This window comes from Colias eurytheme, chromosome 6 (assembly GCF_061535395.1).
Source record: "Colias eurytheme isolate Ceu_HAF_F1 chromosome 6, ilColEury1 Martin Lab GWU primary, whole genome shotgun sequence".
Classification (NCBI taxonomy): domain Eukaryota; kingdom Metazoa; phylum Arthropoda; class Insecta; order Lepidoptera; family Pieridae; genus Colias; species Colias eurytheme.
In genome coordinates, this window is record NC_142985.1 from 3,648,119 (window position 1) to 3,669,837 (window position 21,719).

The window sequence follows — 21,719 nt, forward strand, 5'->3', positions numbered from 1 at the left end:
ATTTTTTAAGTATATTTTTCTAGCCAAAGTTTATTACAAATTTTTTAAGTGGAATATCTACTTTTAAATAGGATGATAATGGGAAAGAGATCTAAACAAATTAATCCTTATTATTATGACTTTATTAATTTTTACAGCCTAATCAACTAATAGCTATCATAATAAATATACCTACTGCCAAAAACTGGTATCCAATCCTTCTACAAATTGCAATTAGCAGCACCTCTATACTACTCAAATAAGTCTAAAAGCCCTTTCCAAAACTAGTACCTACCTACATCTTAACATTTTCCCGAATCCCTTGTCAAAAACTCTAAGCTATAACAAACATAAAACCCTACCAGTTTAAGCTAAACTGCTTTCTACATCAAAACATTGTCCTAAATTCCTTGGGACCTTGATACTAACATTTATAAGCTAGACTCCGTCAGTGTCAACTACCCTTACATAATAGAAAGCAAGGTCGAGGCTGTCGGTTTGCTTATCACACGCCATCGCCACTTCACAGCTGGGTGCTATATTATCTGTACCAGAGATAATATAATTCTATACTATCTGTACTAAACAAAATGTACTCGTGTGTTCAATGCTTTATACACGTTTCTAAGTACATATATTGGTGATCGTGTCATGATTAATTAATTACGAAGGACAAATATTTTTTTGTCATTGTTTCTTGTAATTAGTGAACGTAATTAATGGGAAAATTACATAGGTACATGTTATAAAAATGGCATGGTTTTAAATCATGTTGTTATTTAAATAGAAACAGATTTATCTAATATCTATTATTCTAATATTCTAATATATATTATAAAGGCGAAAGTTTGTAAGGATGTATGGATGTATGGATGTTTGTTACTCTTTCACGTAAAAACTACTGAACCGATTACAATGAAATTTAGCACACATATAGAGGGTAACTTGGATTAACACATAAGATTTTTAAGTTTAAGTTAAGTTTAATTTTAAGTTTTTATCCCGGAAATCCCACGGGAACGGGAACTATGCGGGTTTTCCTTTGCAAACGCGGGCGAAGCCGCGGGCGGAAACCTAGTTAACTATAAAAGCAATGCTATTAAAAACAACCTCAATATTTGATTAATGTTGTTCTACAAAATTACCAATACTCATACATGTGTCTTGAAATCACTATCTTTGTGTATGCCGAAGCCTCAATCGAGTGAAAGTTCTTATAGCCTGGAAGTAATGACTATTTCTTGCACTTTTTATACCAATTTAACTTGACTAGGATTTGTATAGCCGTTGCCTAACGTAATTCGATTTGTGGGATGTCGAAATCTGTATCACCTGTTGAATCATACTGGAAATCTATTTTATAATGAAATGCACTTATTGAAGTTCTATTATCCAGTAAGTGCATTACGATGCACTTTGTTGTGCTATAATGAAATAAGTTATGTAGTTAGAACATTATCAGTTTGTAAAGATACGATACGAGGTAATGCAAAGTGTGGTGTGCCCCACGGTTTTACTCGCATTGCTCTTGTTCTAGGTCTAAGCGTGACTATATTATTATAATATTATAGCCAATGCCTTCATCGATAAATGGACTATTCACGCCTTCAAAACACAAACATACAAATAACCTCTTCAGTTTTTAATATAAGAAGGGATAAATAAATTTATCACGAAATGTAAACAATTGATTCGCGGAATATCCTTGGAGGAACCTAAATAACTATCCCAAAGTTTATTCACACCAGGAAGTTTGTATTCATATAGCGCGATGTTTTATTTGTCCCACTTGTAAATCGTTTCTCGTGAATTTGCGTGTTTTTGTCAAATAAATCTGTCGAACTGTTTGGACAAGCTTTAATTTATTTAAGTTGTAAGCAGAGCCATAATGATTAGTTTTGGTATGTATTTGCGAATTTACAGTTATTTCAAAAGTAGTGTATGTACTTCATAAGACATAACACGATGTTCACCAAAGTATGAAACAACCAATTACGTCTCTACAACCTTTAACGTCAACGCCAAAAAAATGGAACCAGCTTGAGGAATCCTGTTCATTTATTTTTCGTACATTCCAGAATAATGACAAGAGGAATTTGCACAAATATTAACGGTAAATCGAGACAAACATGTCAATAGTATGAAGGACACATATTGAATAATTCAGAAGCATCAAAAACGATGCCAAAATCATATAGGACATCGGCACATTGAAAAATAATTTACATCAGAAAATAAGAACAACAGTTTGTAAGGAATGTATTCAGATATTTATTTAAATGTTATGAATTCTTGCTCCATGCATTTTATCTATATATCTATATCAATGATTATCTATATATATATATCAATGATTATGCGAATCCCTCTTGGCGCATCTTAAAGCATTTATCATCTAAAATCCATTACATCTGATCTGAAACTCTCCGCTTTGTACATTAACTTGATTGTCACGCTTCAAGTCACGATCATTTGCTTCTCTTCAAAGAGATTTGCAATCTTTATTTTGCATAAAAGATATTCAACATCTATCAAGAGGTATTTTGTCATGATACCACCGCGTTCCGGTCATAAATCTCTCGGTCCAAGCTATGGGATTGATTGGCGTATTCTGATGACATTGAGATAACACTTTATTGGCCATAGAACATCGTAACAAAGGCCGCCGCCCATTGTGCTGTCCGACGAAGAATACTGAAGGAAGCAACGGCCATCTAAACCTTGGTCCGATTGAATGCCCCGTGCCATGACGCGTCGTCAATTTATTTCCCAAACAATGCAAAACAATCAGCCAAACAGTCTATAATGGAATAAATACAAGTGAAATACAACTGTGAAGACGGAAGTGGCTAATAATATCCCTTCTTTTTGAGACAATAGCTCGTTAGTGCGTTTGTTGTGTAAGAGCAGGTGCGGGCAATCTCCTCGCAATGTCAGATAAAATATTTGACGATTTTCTAATTCAACGCGCGTCTGTTGTATAATAGATCCGATCTTAAATATCATAACACTATCATCATAGAATTATTATATCGTTCTTTAAATGTTAGTTTGAATGTCGAATTTAACAATTACAGCTTATATAACCAGGAAGTTGAAAGCTATCGGACCTTTTTAATGTTGATAAATAATATAGGACATTTAAATACTATGTTCCAACCAGCTGCTGCTAAACTGCTTTGTTTAATCATTAATTTATACATCCTTATTGATTTGAAGCGACAAGTTAACCGCAACAAGTCAGTTCAAATTGTTGTAACTAAAACCATTTTTACTTGAAGGCAAAAAATGTCTTCATAGACAATAACATATATAATAGTTTTGTCCCACATTATATTTGAATGCAAGCCGCAAAAACTTTTCCAAGGCACTAAATTATTGACAAGGTGATATTTATATTTCAATGTTGTCTCTTCTGACCTTAAGCTTTCAAATATAGACTAGATTAAATGTGTCTGATACAACATTTGAATCTATAGATTATCTATAGATAAGTTAGACTGAAATATAAGTGAAGCAGAACGAATCAAAAAACAAATGCAATAGAATAGGTCAGATATTGTGCAAATGTCCAATAATATTAAGTGACGGTAAAGAAAAAATGGTGTTTGAGAAATTGATATTGTATAAAATATTATTGTAAAAACTCATAACAATCGATTGAAATCGACGGCTTCTGCTTGACGGTGTACAAGAATAGGAGACTTGTATTATTTTAGATACTTTTATTTTCTATCTAATTTTAGACAAGAAAAAAAAATGTGTAAATTATAAAAAAACATGCATAATAATGCATGACAATTCTCATCGAAATGTATGTGCTACGAATATAGTCAACAAACATTCTAAGAAAATATATAACGAGTTTTGTTTTTAAAACACTACAATTTCATTGGCATAAAAATGCTGTGAATGATAATAGAATCTATACTAATAAGCAACGCAAAAGGGAAAATAACGATGCAAAGCTATAGAATAAAGGATCAAAGCTAGACATTATCAAAAAACAAAAATAACATAGAAACATGATTTTCTCTTGTCTCTTAACAATTTTCACGATCTATAAAACTATATTTATGCAACAATGATAAATCCTTACTAAATGTTATTTCGAACATCCGCCTCTCATGTGTAGAAGCCTACGCGCTTGCTACAAGGATATGCGCCTACGCATCCATCCTTACCCTTCATCCAAATAGCGTCTATTAAGAAACATCGAATTCTATTAAATTTCCATTTAAATTGCTGTTTGAAGACATCCAATACATATCGATGTTTTTAATATGCACATTTAGAAATCACTCTTGCGAAATTTTAAATTAATATGCATTGATTATATCAATTAAATAATACATAATTTTGATGCAATCCTTCCATTTAAATATGCAAGTGTTATCCGAAGGTATCTTTTAATATTTTTTAACCAATACTTGATATCATTACTAAAACATATAGCATTAAAATACTGCTAAAAATTATTATTTTATAACGCAAAGATTAAATATAAAAAACCCACACGTATTCAAGATAAAATCGAAAGCTAGACATGAATTTATGATGTGACTTTTTAACCCTAAGCACCTATGCAAATGCTGCTCAGTTGTATAGGAACTCAGTGTCAAGTTCGCAGTGAAAGTGACCTTAGATCGTCATTACATAACGCACGAGTATCATTATATTATTTGAACTATGATTAAAAGTCAATTTTAATACTATTAGTATTATGTCGCAATGTAGAGCAGTTGAAATAGATATAATAAGCTTTTAATGAGGTAAATATTTGATGTAAAATACAGTGGTTAAACAAAACTGCTTATTATTTATGTGTAGTAGAAAGTTTTTGTTTATAAGTTATGAATCATTGCCCCTTTTCTGCAGTCTGAATCAATAAATAACACTTAATTAAGAACTTAAACAGCAGACACATTCTTACAAATTTGTAAAAAAAGCTGTCACATAATTAAAAAGCAACAAAAACATAAATTTAAATTATTAATACGTTACAATTTTATCATCCATATACACACAATAAAACGCAGCGACGTCCGGGTAAAAAACCATAACATTTCGAGTAATAACTCTGGTAATTACTCGTATGTCGATGGAATCCAGTTTATATTGACTTCCTCATTGCACTCTTGGTTTATTTGAGATTGACCTTTCATTTGGACCAGTCAGTGTGGACATTAACCCGGCTGATTTTCTTTATGTTCCTAACTACCTTTCTGACCCCCATAGAAATCTAAATAACAAGGCCCTAGAAGTGTTATAATGTCATAATTAGTATGGAAACCACTGTCGCCCATCTGACCCCTTAAACAATTTTTATACAATTTTGATTGTATAGTTAACAATTTTGATGATTTAGTTCATTGTTTCATCTTTGAAATAGCTACTTTAGCTATAAATATAAACTGCTATAAACAGTTTTGTTTTCTATTTGCATAGCTCATAAATTATAATGTTATAAGCAACAAAAAGTATTAAAGAATTTACAAAATATGTAATAAAAAAAATATAGAGCGAGCTCTACAATAATAGTGTCACAGAAATTTCTAGAAGCCCATTCTAATTGCGATTGGTACATGGAATAAAATGCAGCATTACCAATAAATACCTTAGGCGATGTATAACTGGGCTAGCTCGAGTGAACGTAGTCGGCCTTGCCAAGACACGCCTTAAGAGGGTTGCCATGCGGAAACTTTTGAAAAAACTGGTCCAAACCTACACATAATTAGAACACTTATATGTCCCTGGACAAAAAGCTCCGCAACTAATTTAGCTATTTTTTGCATGGGGCAACTCTGTTCTGTTACAAATTCGCATTTGCTGCTCTATTATTAGGCTTTTACTATGCCATTTTATTTCTGGTTTTGATGCTTATCTTTTGTCTAGTAATAATATATAATGAATTTCATAGACAACTAATGTTATAGGAATATGTATCAATTTATCATAGACTAGCTTTCCGCCCGCGGCTTTGCCCGCGCAGTCAAAGAAAAACCCGCATAGTTCCCGTTCCCGTGGGATTTCCGGGATTGCGTCATTTTCCCGGGATAAAAAGTAGCCTATGTCCTTTCTCGGGTATCAAAATATCTCCATACCCAATTTCATGAAAATTGTTTCAGTAGTTTAGGCGTGATTGAGTAACAGACAGACAGACAGAGTTACTTTCGCATTTATAATATTAGTATGGATTATGGATTGCATAAGATAATAAATAATACTATGTTTTATAGTTTTCATTGCCACGCCTTGAGTTTTAGGTGAAAGGCTCATTAAGAACTAGTGTAACCTTCGTTGCATGAAGGTTATATGCAAGTGAATTCCATAATCCATATCCGTGCTTGGTTCCGTATTATTTTTTATGAATTATAATTGATATAACTATATCAATTGATTATATGACCAGGATATGGGCAATTATTGAAAAAAACATATGACATGACAAACAATAAATTATCGTTGTTTATGGAGCTAATGTATATTAATTCAACTTCAAGTTTACTAACATAAATTATTAATCATTAATAATTTGATTTTTTTTTATCTCTACTAATTATAAAATTGGGCCAAAAAAACGACATCAATCATTTCATTTTTTTGGCAAAGATTTACATTGATCTATTAGCTAGCTATGACAATTTTTTTAATAGGGCATTTTTTCAGGTCGCGTAGGTAGTTCAAAATTTTTTTGTACATACAAATTTTTATAAATAAAATAAAATATTCTAATAGTATTTATTATTCAACTCGATTGGTTTCAGATAAAATTACCAAACTATAGATACGTATTTCTTGTAAAAAAATCTGTTTCAGGAAGTGCATACTTCTGTTACATGTATATTTTATCGTAAAAAATTACCTACAACATATATTGCGGTTAACGTGCTTTAAAAAAGAGCCGCCATAAACAACCAACGAACGCGCTTCAAAGTAATTTACCACAAGCAACTCGATCCATCATAGCAGTGTCAATTACCTGAAACAAAGATATTAACATTATACGTTGCAAACACGATGTTGACATTTGCGTATGTAGGCCGTGTTTATGTAGTCTTCTCATACGCTCTTACTGCATACGTCCTTACGTGACGCAGGCGTACTCCCAGATCTTTCTTGACCCTTATTTCAATGGCATAGAGGCTAAATTTATTTTTGTTTGTGGGTCAAAAACGCGGCGCCTCACATGGAATCATCACGTGTATGGGAAGCACGTTTCTGTCTGTTACATAGAGTAAGGATTCATACTAGAATATAGTTTTGTATTGAGTAGCAAAGGTAATGTTGTTACCTCATACATTTCCTTTTTATCCGTGCTCTTTCAAAAATATACCACAGTATTCAGTCACACAAATATTACATAGAGAACTTTGTGAATATTTATCCTTATTTCTCGGAAAAAAATCTGTTGTTTTTCTTACTGTGTTATTTTTAAGGTCTTTGTTTATATTATCCATCAAAAACAATACAAAACGTGTAAAATCTATACAAAAGATATAAAACGAGATACTCTGAACAGTACTTCGAAGTTCCAACCCGTTTATTTCAACCCAATTTCAACCATTCAATTTCGCACGAGACTAATCCTATATAAAATAAATATTTTCACATTCCAATAATTTATAAGTGTTCACTAAACTCGATTTTAGCAAAAAATATTTATACCAAATACAACATTTTGCGTAAACTGATACTTAGTATTAATAACATAACAAATGAACAACAAAATTATTTATTGCCTACATTAAAAATACAGTGACAATTATTAATTTCAGACAACATTCATTCATAAAACTTATATTGCACACCTATTCAATTTAAAAACAAGTCTACATAGTAAGATAACGAAATCTAGTTTAAAGTAGATTGTTATAAGTGTCAAGTTTGCATAATAGCCTGATTTATAAGAGCTCTAGTTCGTAAACCGGTGCACCGACCTTGCTTTGCGCTGATTTGTCATAGCTTTTCAAGATGGCGTCCTTGGAAGGTCGAAAGTTACATCTTATTACTGAAAACACGTAACGTGATGATGTCAAAAGTTCAAAAGCCAAACGGATGTTTCGTTTCTTGTTCAGATCGTGAATTAAAATAAAGGTGATGCATAGATGTTGAATTTAGGATTATGATAAACACAATCAATAAATAATAGTTCTCTGATATTTAAAAAGTTCAGTACCTGATATACCCTACAAAAGCAAACAAAGCAACTTGCATAATAAACAGTTTGTTAAAACTATTTTTACACATTCCGCCACGGTCACTTGTTTAGGTATCTATTAGAGGCATTCCAAATTCCATTCTTTTTTATTTGATACGAAAAATATCAACATACCTAGTGAGTCTAGATCCCTATTTGTTAAGAACCTTAAAAATTATTACCTACTTCAGAAAACCGTTCCTTCATTTCTAGAAGCAGATAAATTAATGAGCCTCTTACATCGAAAACATACATTAAAATAACACAAGGCTATGTCCGTCTAAGCTTCCGGATACATTATATTAGTATCAACTAAACAAAACTTCACGAAGTTGTTGTTTTACGATTATAAATCCGCTTGCAGCCCGCCCCTTTGAGATAAGATTTATTTTTATTCATAAAGGTTAAACTAAAACTTATGAAGGTGAAAAGCTCGATTTATAATATAATCCTCCTACATAATGTAAGCGTAATACGTAATAGATTTTATACGGCTCTTTGTTTATAAAACGTGTTAAATTAGGTATTTTTGAAATTGTGGACCTTAAAATTAAATTACAAAAGTTTTAACATTTAAATTTTCAGTTTATCTTTAGAAAACATAACTACAATGACACAATACAATAAATGATATGGAACTCTCAAGTCTCACATCACCCGATTAAAACTTTTGATTGTATAAAAGTCTATTAAAACACCTTAATTGTATAAAATAAACATATGTATTTTCGTAAAAGTTTCTAATTGCAGTTGATTTTTTTAATTTAACGCCATTAATTCATAGAATTTTTCTTGTAAGCCGCCACAGAGATAATTGCTCTGATTTCGATTACCAGTCACAATTAACAAATATTTGACGATTATGAAAGTGTAATAGAGCGGCCTACTGAATTATTACATAAAACGCTTACATTTTTGATCTGCTCTATATATTTTTTACCAATTGCATTTTTAATTTTATTTTCTTACAAAATTTGTCAGCTATTAAGTAAATTATAATTAAATTTGATCTTTCGCAAGGGATTTCATTATTATGTACTTCCGACACCAAAATTCAGTTACCACATAAATGTTTCCACAACGACTTTATCTAATGTTTGTAATAAATTTAGGAAGTTAGATCACAGGTAATTAAGAATTCAAGTAACAATATAAAACGTTCCTAAACTCTATTGTAAGCCAAATTAAAATTTACATATTCTAACGTTAGTCAAGTCTGAAATTTAAATTTAAAACTAATAATGAGTCTGTAAAATTAGTAATTTAGTATTTACCCACTTGAAATGAGTCCAAACAGATTAAATACTTGCATTGTAAGTCTTAGATGTTTTTGGACATCAATTAAGTACACTATGTAAGGCGAATATAAAAACTTGTGACACGTTTTCTATCCGTATAAAACACAGTTTTATAAATAATTAATGAGAATTCGGTACATATTTGACATGCGGTCCGAGCAATCAATTTAATTTAGCGTTCCTTACGTGCGTACAGTTAATTATAAATGGCATCTGCGTGGGAAATGTATTACCTCAACTATTATAGTAATAGGTACTTACTAGATTTATAAAACAGCATAAATAACATGTTTATTTGATAGAATGAATTTTATGTTTTTTTTTTTTTCATAAATATACTTACACGAAAAGTAAACATGCAAAAATACAAAGAAAAAAATAAAACGATAAATAAAATCACATGTTCATCAAAAACGCCGGGCAGAATTTATGCAGGATTAATTCTTACACGCACAGACACTGTACAATTTTGATATGATTAATGATTATATACTGACAGCTTAAAGCTTCCAAAACGTTTTAGGGCCGATTTTTCAATGCTTGGATAAAACTTATCCGTCCAATAAAGTATTACACGATAATATTAAAATGTCACGTAAACTTTCAAATACGGGAAATTAGAATACGTTTTAAAATGGTAGTTTTTGGTATTAGATTGATAAATCAGCCCTTAAAGAATTAAGGCAAAAATAAACATGTAAGAAACTATAATCTCTACAAAGTACCGACATCACCTGAAATCTAGATCAAACACCTTTTTAATTCACTCAATAACAATCACATCAAATTGCAAAGAAGCTTACGATTATAATGGAACAAATTGAGTGGCCAATAACTATTATGTTGTGAACATCAATTTTGCAAAATCATATTCGCACCAATAAAAACCTTGTATCAAACGTATATGGTATATTTTCCATTGCCTGACATAATAAATAACCTTATTAGTGGAGACATCATGTCGTGATTCAGCAATCAAAATCATCGAGGAACTGTTATTTTTGATGCGCAATAAAGTAATCAATAGTTTATTAGATAAGACTTTTAAATTTAAATGACATGTTATAAATTGTCCTTTTTGTATATTTTTGCTACTATTTATTTAAATTACTGCGATTTTAAATTTAACGCGAATGTATTTAAATAATCACGTGTCATTGGGCATATTTGAAATCATAGATTAGAGTTTAAAAGATGACCATCCATTCAACTTTTGTATAACCTTGATTACGAATTAATAGGAAAATAATTATTTTATTGTCTTCCTACTTTTTAATACTCATAATTAGACTTGAAACTTATCTTTTCAAAATGATTAACCAGTCACAAGACTAGCAATAAACCATATGTAATTACTAATTAGTATCATGATTCTTTCAAATTCATATATTTTTTGTCTGTGTTAGAGCAAAAAAAAACTATTATAACATTGGCAAAGAACTAGAAAGATCGGAAGAGCATCAACAGCACGGAAGACCGGTGTTGAGATACAGCAGTGAAAACTGATGCATTCCTGATAACGGAGGCGGAAAGCGGATCGATGCACTCGAGAGAATGTGAGTTTGATCTACAAATAGGCTATAAATCTATGTTAATGAAAGTAAGTATTTTATGGGGAATTGGTTGCTGAAATTAATGTTTTTTTTTTAAGTGAAACTTCTTTATCGGGGTTGGAAAAAAATTTAGTGTAACATTTTTTCGTTACGCGTGACATTTTCCGTTACGCGCCATCTTTTTCTTATCCCTACCACGCGTGATTCGACGTATTTCTGTAAAGTTGAATATAGTTATTTTTTTTTTGAAAAATAAGGTCATAAAGAAGTTTCACTTTTTACGTGTGTACCTACAATAGTACACGCACACATTTTTTTTTTATAATTAGATATTGGAATATGTATATTCAAAAGAATTAGATATGTATGGTTAGTTTACTACTCCTAGTATAAGAAAACGTAATATCATGAGTCGTGTATAAAAAAATAGATTTTATATTTAACTAATCCTTTTTTATTTAAATTTTATAATATTATAATATTAATACTACATGTATAAGAAAGTTTCCCAAATATTTATTTAGAAAAGAATTTACCGAGAATAAAGCAATAATAGTTTCACTCAATCGATACGGAAGAGGAGAAGCGAAACAGAAATTACTGGAAATCAACATGGTATATCACAAAATGTTATTTTCTCTTATAACTTCTAGAATGTTATGGTATATTATACATCATAATTTTAAGGACACCTAGTGATCAAGATCAGATGGACAAGAAAATCCCACAAAAATGACCTGGTTCAATCAGACAATAATATATTTTAAGAAAAATATACTGACTTAAACTTTCTCGATAGACCCAAAAGAACATTGAACAAATATCCTTCTTTGCACAATATAGACTTTACAAAAACATAATGTGAAATTAGGAAAGTCGTGACAGCATTCTCTATAAGAAATATTTAACTATATGCAAAGTCGTAAATATGCCTTCCCATTTAACCGTGCAGACAGTTTTGCAATACGTATGAGATAACTGGTCGATCGTACAATTATCTTGCGCGGGAGTGACATTGCGAAAACTGCGGCACTTATAACAATAATTTTATCAAGCCACCTACATTATATGACACTGTTAAATGACTGCTACTTAGAGACTGTAATATACATATTCTCGGTAAAGGACAGCTTTAAGAGCACAAATTTAAGTTAGATAATTAACAGTTAATTTTGTTTTGTTGAAATTTTATTGTATTTTCCATATTAAATTTATTTTCGAGAGTGCTCAGTTTTTAATTAATTAATAATTTTAATAATCAAATTGTTTATACTTTATGAAATAAGCAACAAAACCTTTAAATTTAAAATTATTCAAGTTCAAAATTAAACAAAGTTATATTTTTATGCGATTGAGTATACTTACTGTCAATCCAAGGTATTTTATAACCCAAAGATGAAAGGTTAAAATCGTAAAGTGACTCACGGTCTAGACAAGTGGCAGGAACCACCTTCATTATGTTAATATTGTCTAAATTAATCTAATGTCCTACTGAAATACCAATACCGTAAAAGTAAATGACTCACAATACAACATTTAACTTATCACATCCTACACTTGCTCCTTAATTTATATTACCGTATTATTATCTGTGATTAAATTGGTCTGCGATTTGTTTGACATTTTCTTAATAGGCAAATTTATATTGTATCTATAGACGTATAATCAATTTATATGTTGCTAAATTGTTATTTCAATGTCAATAGAATACCGAAAGTATTTATTGTTCCGACTTATTTGGGATAATAAAATCTACACAATATGACATTGAACATAGAATTTTTGCTATCACTATGCACACAGATTACTTACTCTATGCATTCTTAAATGCATAAAATTGTTTATTGTTCTGCTTACACCCACGTATATACATATTGAACAGAGGATTTTTGCTATCACTATGCACACAGATTACTTACTCTATGCATTCTTAAATACCTAAAATTGTTTATTGTTCTGCTTCACCCACGTATATACATTTTTCATTGCTTACAGTTTTAAAGGCTCGTAGGTACATTCGCTTCATAAATCAAGAAAGTGATAAAAATCAGTTAGTTTTGACGTTTATCTCTCAGGTGTCCTACCCTTCTCTCGCGGCATATTTACTAACACAAGACTTGTTACCTTGTTCTCTTATTTATCTGTCAATAAAGAGAAACATGTCAAATCATTATTTCAAAGATACGACTGTAATGTATTTGAAATATATTGCAACCGCTCTAGTTTCGAACTTACATAAGTATGTACTAAGTACAGTTGAGGAATGCTCCTTCGCTGTGGCAACTTTACTGTAAAGGACATTGCTTTTTGCTTTCACGATTCGCAATATAGTTTGTACAGGTTGTCTTAAAACTATATTTGACATTACTGACAAAAACTCTAGTTAACGAAACTGCTACTATAAAATTGCATTAAAATAAATAAATCTTGTATAGTACTTATTATACTTCTAATATTTATATTTATATTACCTATAAAGGCGAAAGTTTGTAAGGATGTATGGATGTTTGTTACTCTTTCACGTAAAAACTACTGAATCGATTATAATGAAATTTAGCACACTTAAAGAGGGTAACCTGGATTAACACAAAGGATAGTTTTTATCCCGGAAATCCCACGGGAACGGGAAATATGCGGGTTTTCCTTTGCAAACGCGGGCGAAGCCGCGGGCGGAAATCTAGTAATATTATAAAATATTCAGTAGTCGAAAAATACTATTATTTATTTGGCAGCTACTAAACAAATTCGTGACTTTAAACATATAAAGCGCACAATGGAATTGCAATATTCTTATGAAATATGTTATTGTATATTATAATATTTGTTTACTTTCAAAGATCGGTTATTATATTACGTATTAGATTTCTAAGAGTGCAATGCGCTTGCAAGGTTGAATCACTAACAATATAAGTGATATTTGATGAGAACCTTGGCTAGAGTTTATAATATAACGATGCATTATCTAAATAATACTAATCATCTACGTAAATTCAGTATTTGTGTATATTGATACTTATCATATTATTTTTTAAAATCCATTTTTATCCAACCTTCACGTTTTAAATGGAAAGTGTTAAAAATAATTTTAAATGAAAGGATTTTAATATAATGTTTAGTCTTAATAATAAAAGAACAAATTTTACTCATTAATATTCTATTTTATCCTCATTTCTTAAGACCAAACTAAATTCACTATTTCTCAAACCAACTCAACTACTCCACATACAACTACGTTAAACTCAATTAGATCTTGTATATATAAATTGTCCATTACACGTACGCTATCTATCACATTTCAACATAGCCAGTTATATCGAAATCGAATCTCAAGTGTCACTGAGCCTACGATCAAAGCAAGTGCAATGTATCAACCAGTCTCTTGAAACCTACGAAACAAGTTATTTCGCCGATACCTAAAATGTAATTCGATAATTATTAGATTGGGCCAAAGCTATATATTACTTGATGTCTACATTTCATGATATAGAATTTCTAGATACCCATAAAGGTTAAATGTTCGTTCTACTTACGTATGAAGTTTATTATCAAAATAACAAAGGCACTTTTAAATTTATTAAAATGCATGTTTATTCACGCTTAATTGGTTCGTTGATATTTCAATAAACACAAACAATAAAGCGATAAAACATATTTGATTGATATGCTTAATGAATCTGATTGTAAAAAATTGATCTTTGGTTTTATTACGAAACAAAAAAGCTGAGACATATTCTAATTAGTAAGAAGACAATTTGTAGGTATTTAATAGCATTATTTTCAATCATACACGCTGATAGATCTCTTTATTAATTTTAAACGTATAAATTATACTTACAAATAAATTAATATGACCTTTACGTGTGCTCGCATTTAAATTTATTACCTGAAACATAAAAAAGAACATTTAACAAATTACGTTTAAAAATAAAAAAGAAAGGGCAACCCGAAAACCGTGACACTGTTGCCTGAATTCTGAAATACGTTCGAAAACGAGTTTTTCCCGACATTAGGTCAAGGATTTATCACAACAATAGGCTTTATATTTTTTAATAATTCATAAAAAATTATAATTCATGAATTATGGATAAAAAATTATCTCTACGTATAAGTACACAATAATATAGTTGGCCCTGTATTACTTTTTAAGGTTGGCAATAATACAAGACCTCAGTTTACTTTTAACCATATCTAATGTCATTTGTATTAAAAAAAACTATAAAAAGAAACACATATAAAATAAATCTTGCAAATCGTTGCACTTTGAACATTAAAAAACAATTGGCTCGACGTTTATGCCCACGCATGCTGCTTGTAGTGATAATGTTCTCACAAAATGATAGATCGTGACACCGTTAATGTTTTACTTTCAATTGCGATTGTGGGACAGAGCTTTTAAAATACAGATTAGTTTAGAGTTACCGCAATTATTCTTGCATAAGTAATGATATCTTAACATGACAGTATTTCGACGGTAGGTATTAACTTTTCCTTTTCGGTTTTATTATATACTAGCATTCCGCCTGCGGCTTCGCCCGCGTTTTCAAAAAAAAAACCCACATAGTTCCCGTTCCCGTGGGATTTCCGGGATAAAACCTAGCCTATGTCACTCAGAAATCATGTAGCTTTCCAACAGTGAAAGAATTTTTCAAATCTGCCAAGTAGTTTCGGAGCCTATTCAATTCATACAAACAAACAAACAAAAAATCAAACCTTTCCTCTTTATAATATTTGTATAGATCTTGTGGAAATAAATAATTTTTCGTTACATTTAATAATGAAAATGCTTTAAAAAATTACGTTACGCAATACCTACATAGCAGTAAGTAAGTAAGTACTAATAAAGATTTCTTGTCTCTGGGCTTCTTACAAAAGATATAGGTTTAAACCTATCCTAATAGGCTAGATCACGTGCGATACAGTTACAGTATAATATTATTAGAATTGAAATGTAGCCTTTATCTTTGAATCCGAATACCAAACAATAATTGTCTATTCTAATATATTTTGCAAATATTCGTTAAACCACACCCGCTTTAAAGTACAAATAATTCGCAACATTTGTGATTGAAGGGTTAACCTTTAGTGTTCATTGCATTCACTGTGAATACTGCAAAGGGATTTAAATTTAACCATTGGAGAAATAAGGTACAATTTACCTGAGAATTATTTAAAACGAAAGGCGTGAAGTACTGCTTACGAAATTTTTAAATCATATTAGTTAATAATTAATATAGTTAAACTTGGAAAACGAATATGACATTCCTCAAATTAACATCCAACAAGAAAGTTTTGTTGTGACATCTAAAACCCTACCATAAACATAACCTATTTAAAAAAGCTTTTGACCTGGTTCATGGTTAAATCGATTCACTCGTTGAACTCGAATCGATTTGTTCCTCTCGATTATAAAGCCGATTGAGATGTAACAATTGCTTTAGTGACCCACAAATATTATGTAAAAAGTGGTCACTGCACCAGTTTCGCGTTACACTTGAAGTCGGTGCGATAATTTGACCCCGATAACGCAATCTTTACCGATTAATCGTTTAATTATTCATTTACTCTCCACACTCGATCTGATCGAAGTAATTTATTATACAAGGCGACAGTCGTATATAGTAGATGTTACCCAATTTGTTTTTATATGAAGGACGTTAAAATAGTTAATTTTATTGGTAGCTGATATTTTATTGAATTTTGATCTAACTATTTATATTAAAATTATATTATTCACAGTTTTGACTTTTCATTGATGAATGTTTGAAAAAACATCTATACATTTCCATGAGCATGTGTCGCGGCGAAACTACACTTTGAAGAAAGTAAAATTAATTTTCGTAAAGTCACAGTCAATAATTATTAAACGGTTTACGTAAGGTCCACCATTACGCACAAGGAAACATCATATTAATATAGTTATTATATTATCTAATAGTATTTCTTAAACCTAATAAACTATATTATAATCGTTAGTTATCGCGGAAGACAATGTAGAAAGTTATATGGGGCGATAGACAGCTTTTACTTGCCCTACTAGATTACTTCTCAAGGGATTCTTGCTGTATACTCATTTAATTAATATTTTTCTATTACGAGAAATTAAATATACCTACGCATAAAATATATAAAAGTAAAATAAAAAACATATAAACCAAAGGTGAAAGACTGAAATGTAGAGTCAAAACTAAACTACTAATACTAATCCTACCTATTTAAAAATCTTATTTTAAATGCTACTTAAATTCACGTTAACTGGTAGTGTCGAATAATTATCCATATTTGTAGTTAATTCAAGAAACTCATACTAAATACGTAACTTAATTAAATGTCCATAAGAAGAACATTAAAGCTCAACCAATCTTCATAAATGTGTAGAATTCTTGGTCAGAAGCTATTTCTAAAAGAACGTATAAATATGTATACCAACTTAAAAATCAAATTCAAAGCCACCTCAAGGATATATGCAAGAATATAAAAATTAGATTTTTATTGCATACATTTCTCTTTGAACTCCATAATTTAAAAGTTTTCAAGACAGTTACATATGGGAAATTTGACAGTGGCATTGGCGAATAATGCTTTAACTATGTTATGCTAATTCTTACTTAATGACGAATGATATAGAGACTATTTCTCTATCTATCAATTATGTAGATGTATGCATGGTAATAAATACCGAGAGGTCATGGTTGGGTTAAAAAGAGCGATTCTGTATTGGTTCTTGGCTAACTGGTGTTCATATATCAATATGTTTCCTTTTATAACGGTTGTATGAGTAATATGGCGAATAACCGTACAATAATTGGTTAAATGGGAATCAAATATGATTTCAAAGATATTTATTAACTTAATTAATAATTAAGGTTAATGTAAAAGCTTAATGTGTACTGCCGCGGCTGAAGGGACGTATTCAAAGTGACGCTTATCTTGAGTTAAGCGTAACTTTGAATGTTTTCTTCATTTCCTTACTACTTAACTACATAATGTTGAAATATTAAAACGAAAGTATTCAACGATAAAGGCGTGAAATATGTGTTAAAAAATAAAAACAAACATTTATATGCTATTACGGTGTGCAATTATTCGTCAGTATACATAAAAGTAGACACATCAAGCCCTTTATACGGCCGCTTTCATCACACCTTCAACCAAAATTCCACGATAAATGTAATAATATTTTTATGACATAGCGCAATAAGCGAGAAAAAACTAGTTCATTTACATTATCAAAATATTTACGGTGGAGATTATAGCGTTACATAATCTGTTTTCTCTGATGACAACTGCAATTCAAGATGGCGGAACAATGGCCGTTTGGCGGGAAGAGTTATTAATAAGGTAATTAATCAGTCTCTGGTTTGATTACGCGAGCGGATGTGAACTGTGAATACAGACCTAAGTAACACAATGCATTATAATATGCCTCCATACATGGTGGTGAGGAAATCCTTGCTATGGCAATGAATTCATATAATTTCCTTATTCAAACTTTTCTATTCATACATAACTCTACCTAATGTTTTTTATAATGTTACGTATATTTTATTCTATCATTTTATTATATTTTTGAAGTGAAACTTCTTTATCGGGGTTTAAAAAAAATTTAGTGTAACATTTTCTCGTTACGCGTAACATTTTTCCGTTACGCGCCATCTTTTTCTTATCCCTACCACGCGTGATTCGACGTATTTCTGTAAAGTTGCATATAGTAAATTATTTTTTGAAAAATAAGGTCATAAAGAAGTTTCACTTCTTACGTGTGTACACTAGTACACGCACACTGTCACACATTTTTTTAAATAAAAGATCTTAAATTATACTGCGATACTGTTGGATATCTATTTTGAGTACATAAAATGTATTTTTACAAATCAAAATATATAAAAACACAATCAACTTCCTTCTAAAAATGATCTCATTGCGAGGATAATGACCGCAAAATAAGAATTGTCCTTATAATGTTTTTAAAATCAACATAGGGCGACGAACTGTCGTTATTCCGATATGCATAATATTTGTGTCCTGTAGGTAGAGGAAGGCATATTTGCGATAAACAATTATAAGATAATCGCATACCAAATCAATGCTGTACCTATCTTAAGTAGGTACCTAAGTATACTATTTAGGGAAAACATTTATATGAGACATCAACGAATAATCGATAATATTTTTCTGGATTGTGGTCATCTAGTTACTTGTTAACCTTTAATAGAATATTTGCAAGTCATGCAAACTTGTAAATAGCCGCTATTACGCGTAATTGTAAACTTAAATGAAATTGAAAGCAATGATCGGGAATCACTTTCGTTTTCCTTCACGTGATTTTCGTACGATTCACCAAAACAGACTGGTATCACAGGTATGGCAGGTTTTCGTCAAACTGGATTTTATAGAGTTCAACAACATTTAGATATTATTGCATGTGTCATACCAGCTGTCTACGGGATTTCTATTTCATTTATTTTTAATTGGTGAATTATTTCTTTATTTAGATAACTAGCGGTCCGCCCCGGCTTCGCCCGTGGTACATATTTCGCAATAAAAGGTAGCCTATGTTCTTTCTCAGGGTCTAAGGATTATCTGTGCCAAATTTCATCAACATCGGTCCAGTAGTTTATGCGTGAAAACCATACATACATACATAGATACATACATACAAACCTTTCCTCTTTATAATATTAGTATAGATTAACAGTCCTTAATTTTATTAGGTACCTGCTTAAAATATATAAAAAATCCTTATTGTTTTTATTATGTTTGTAATAAGAGTTTTAACAAAAGAGTTACATACGTACATTAGTAAACACTAGATTTCCGCCCGCGGCTTCGCCCGCGTTTTCAAAGGAAAACCCGCATAGTTCCCGTTCCCGTGGGATTTCCGAGATAAAACCTATCCTATGTGTTAATCCAAGTTACCCTCTATATGTGTGCTAAATTTCATTGTAATCGGTTCAGTAGTTTTTACGTGAAAGAGTAACAAACATCCATATATCCATACATCCATACATCCTTACAAACTTTCGCCTTTATAATAGTATTAAGATTTTTCAATATGTCATGGATTATTTACGGTTTAAAATAAGCAAAAAAATAGATAAAGGCAAACCTCTGTGTTATTCGATTTGTTCGGTAGCGACTAGCGAGGCCACGAGTGATGAATTGTGACATCAAATCTGTTTGTCTAAGTTAGTGTAAATGAATATCCTTACAAAATACCGAAAAAGCTATTACAAAATAAACGTTGATTTGAATTAATTAACTGAACAACAAATTCACTGAACTTATTATAATATCTGTGACTGAACCAACAGTTTTTAATTTATTGACACTAAAAGAAATTTAATCTTTTTATACTTACTTGCACTAAGCCCTTTTTGGCTTGATGATATCATTCCAAAGGGTAAAGTCATTCACCCTTAAATGGGTTTTTGGATATTAGCTTACAAAGAATTGAAACTTTTACATTCGTAAATATTTATTTAAAATCAAATAAATCATTTAAAAGCATCCGAAAGTAAACTTTATTGCCTTTAAATAAAGGAGATGATATCGAATCATTTACATAGCTTAGACAACTTCTAAGGGTCGTATTGCAACATAATATTTCTATGCTTTCAAGCTTACCTCATTACTACATAGGGCATGTATAATTTACTAAAGGTTTATTGCTATTACATTGTCTATTCATTACGTCAATTTAGATGAACAAATGACAATACAAAACAAGTTAGTACTAATTTTAATATGTATATGACAAACCGTCATTTGTTTATACTTTTACCTTCAGTTATATTTCACTTCATAATAAAAATTGTGTAAAAATCGAATTTACAAATTATTTTTGTACCCATTTCATCCTAACGCAGATGTTTTAGCAAGATAGAGCAAAATTCTTATGGGCGATTGTTTAATTAAACTTTTTTTTAATATTTACTATAAAAATATGTTTTTAAATAAAAATATAATTGGCTATTTTGCTATTATATAGATATTATATCTAATTATCTACTCGGCTCATAAATCTCATTTTTATGGTAGCATTTCATTATAATTTACTAATTATTATCTTTTTACAAAGTTGTGGCACGTTATCGAATAAGCACATCATTTAAATATAAATATGTATTGACTCATCGATATCCTTGTGTATAATTTATAATAAATTAATAAACTCTTGGTGCACAAATCAAAGAAATATTTCTACCTGGTATATTGAAGCTCTACATAACCTCCAAATAAAGTTAAAGAACAATGGAATATTTCAACAATTATCGTAGAGATTATTATCTTTTTTATTAAATTATATCTTATATATTTATGTAGCTGTTTTTGAAGCTATTTCAAGTATAATAATAATTAAGAAGAGAAAATCATTCGTATTTATGTCAATAAAATCTCTTATCTTTACTGTCTCCTAAATTGTTCGGTAATAACAGCATATTATATATCTCAAATAGCAACATTTGTCGTTCACAAAAAATATGAAATTACCCTCGCATTTGACTAACTTTGAATATATTATAACGACAAAATAAACATATTATATCATAGTACATCACAAGGATCCAACCTTTAGCAGTCTTGACATTATCATAGTTTTTGCGACACATACTTATGTTGTTATGTCATGTAAATATCCTGTATGTCTGAACATTAGTTACTCAATTAAGTTCATAGAATATGTAAGCT

At 30.4% G+C, this 21,719-nt stretch overlaps 1 protein-coding gene across 4 annotated transcripts in view; it reads right to left on the reverse strand.

Moving 5' to 3' along the window:
- The window catches only part of Cda5 (Chitin deacetylase-like 5), a 79,020-nt gene that overhangs the window by 34,924 nt on the left and 22,377 nt on the right, over positions 1-21,719 (reverse strand). The gene's annotated exons all lie outside the window — the stretch shown is intronic.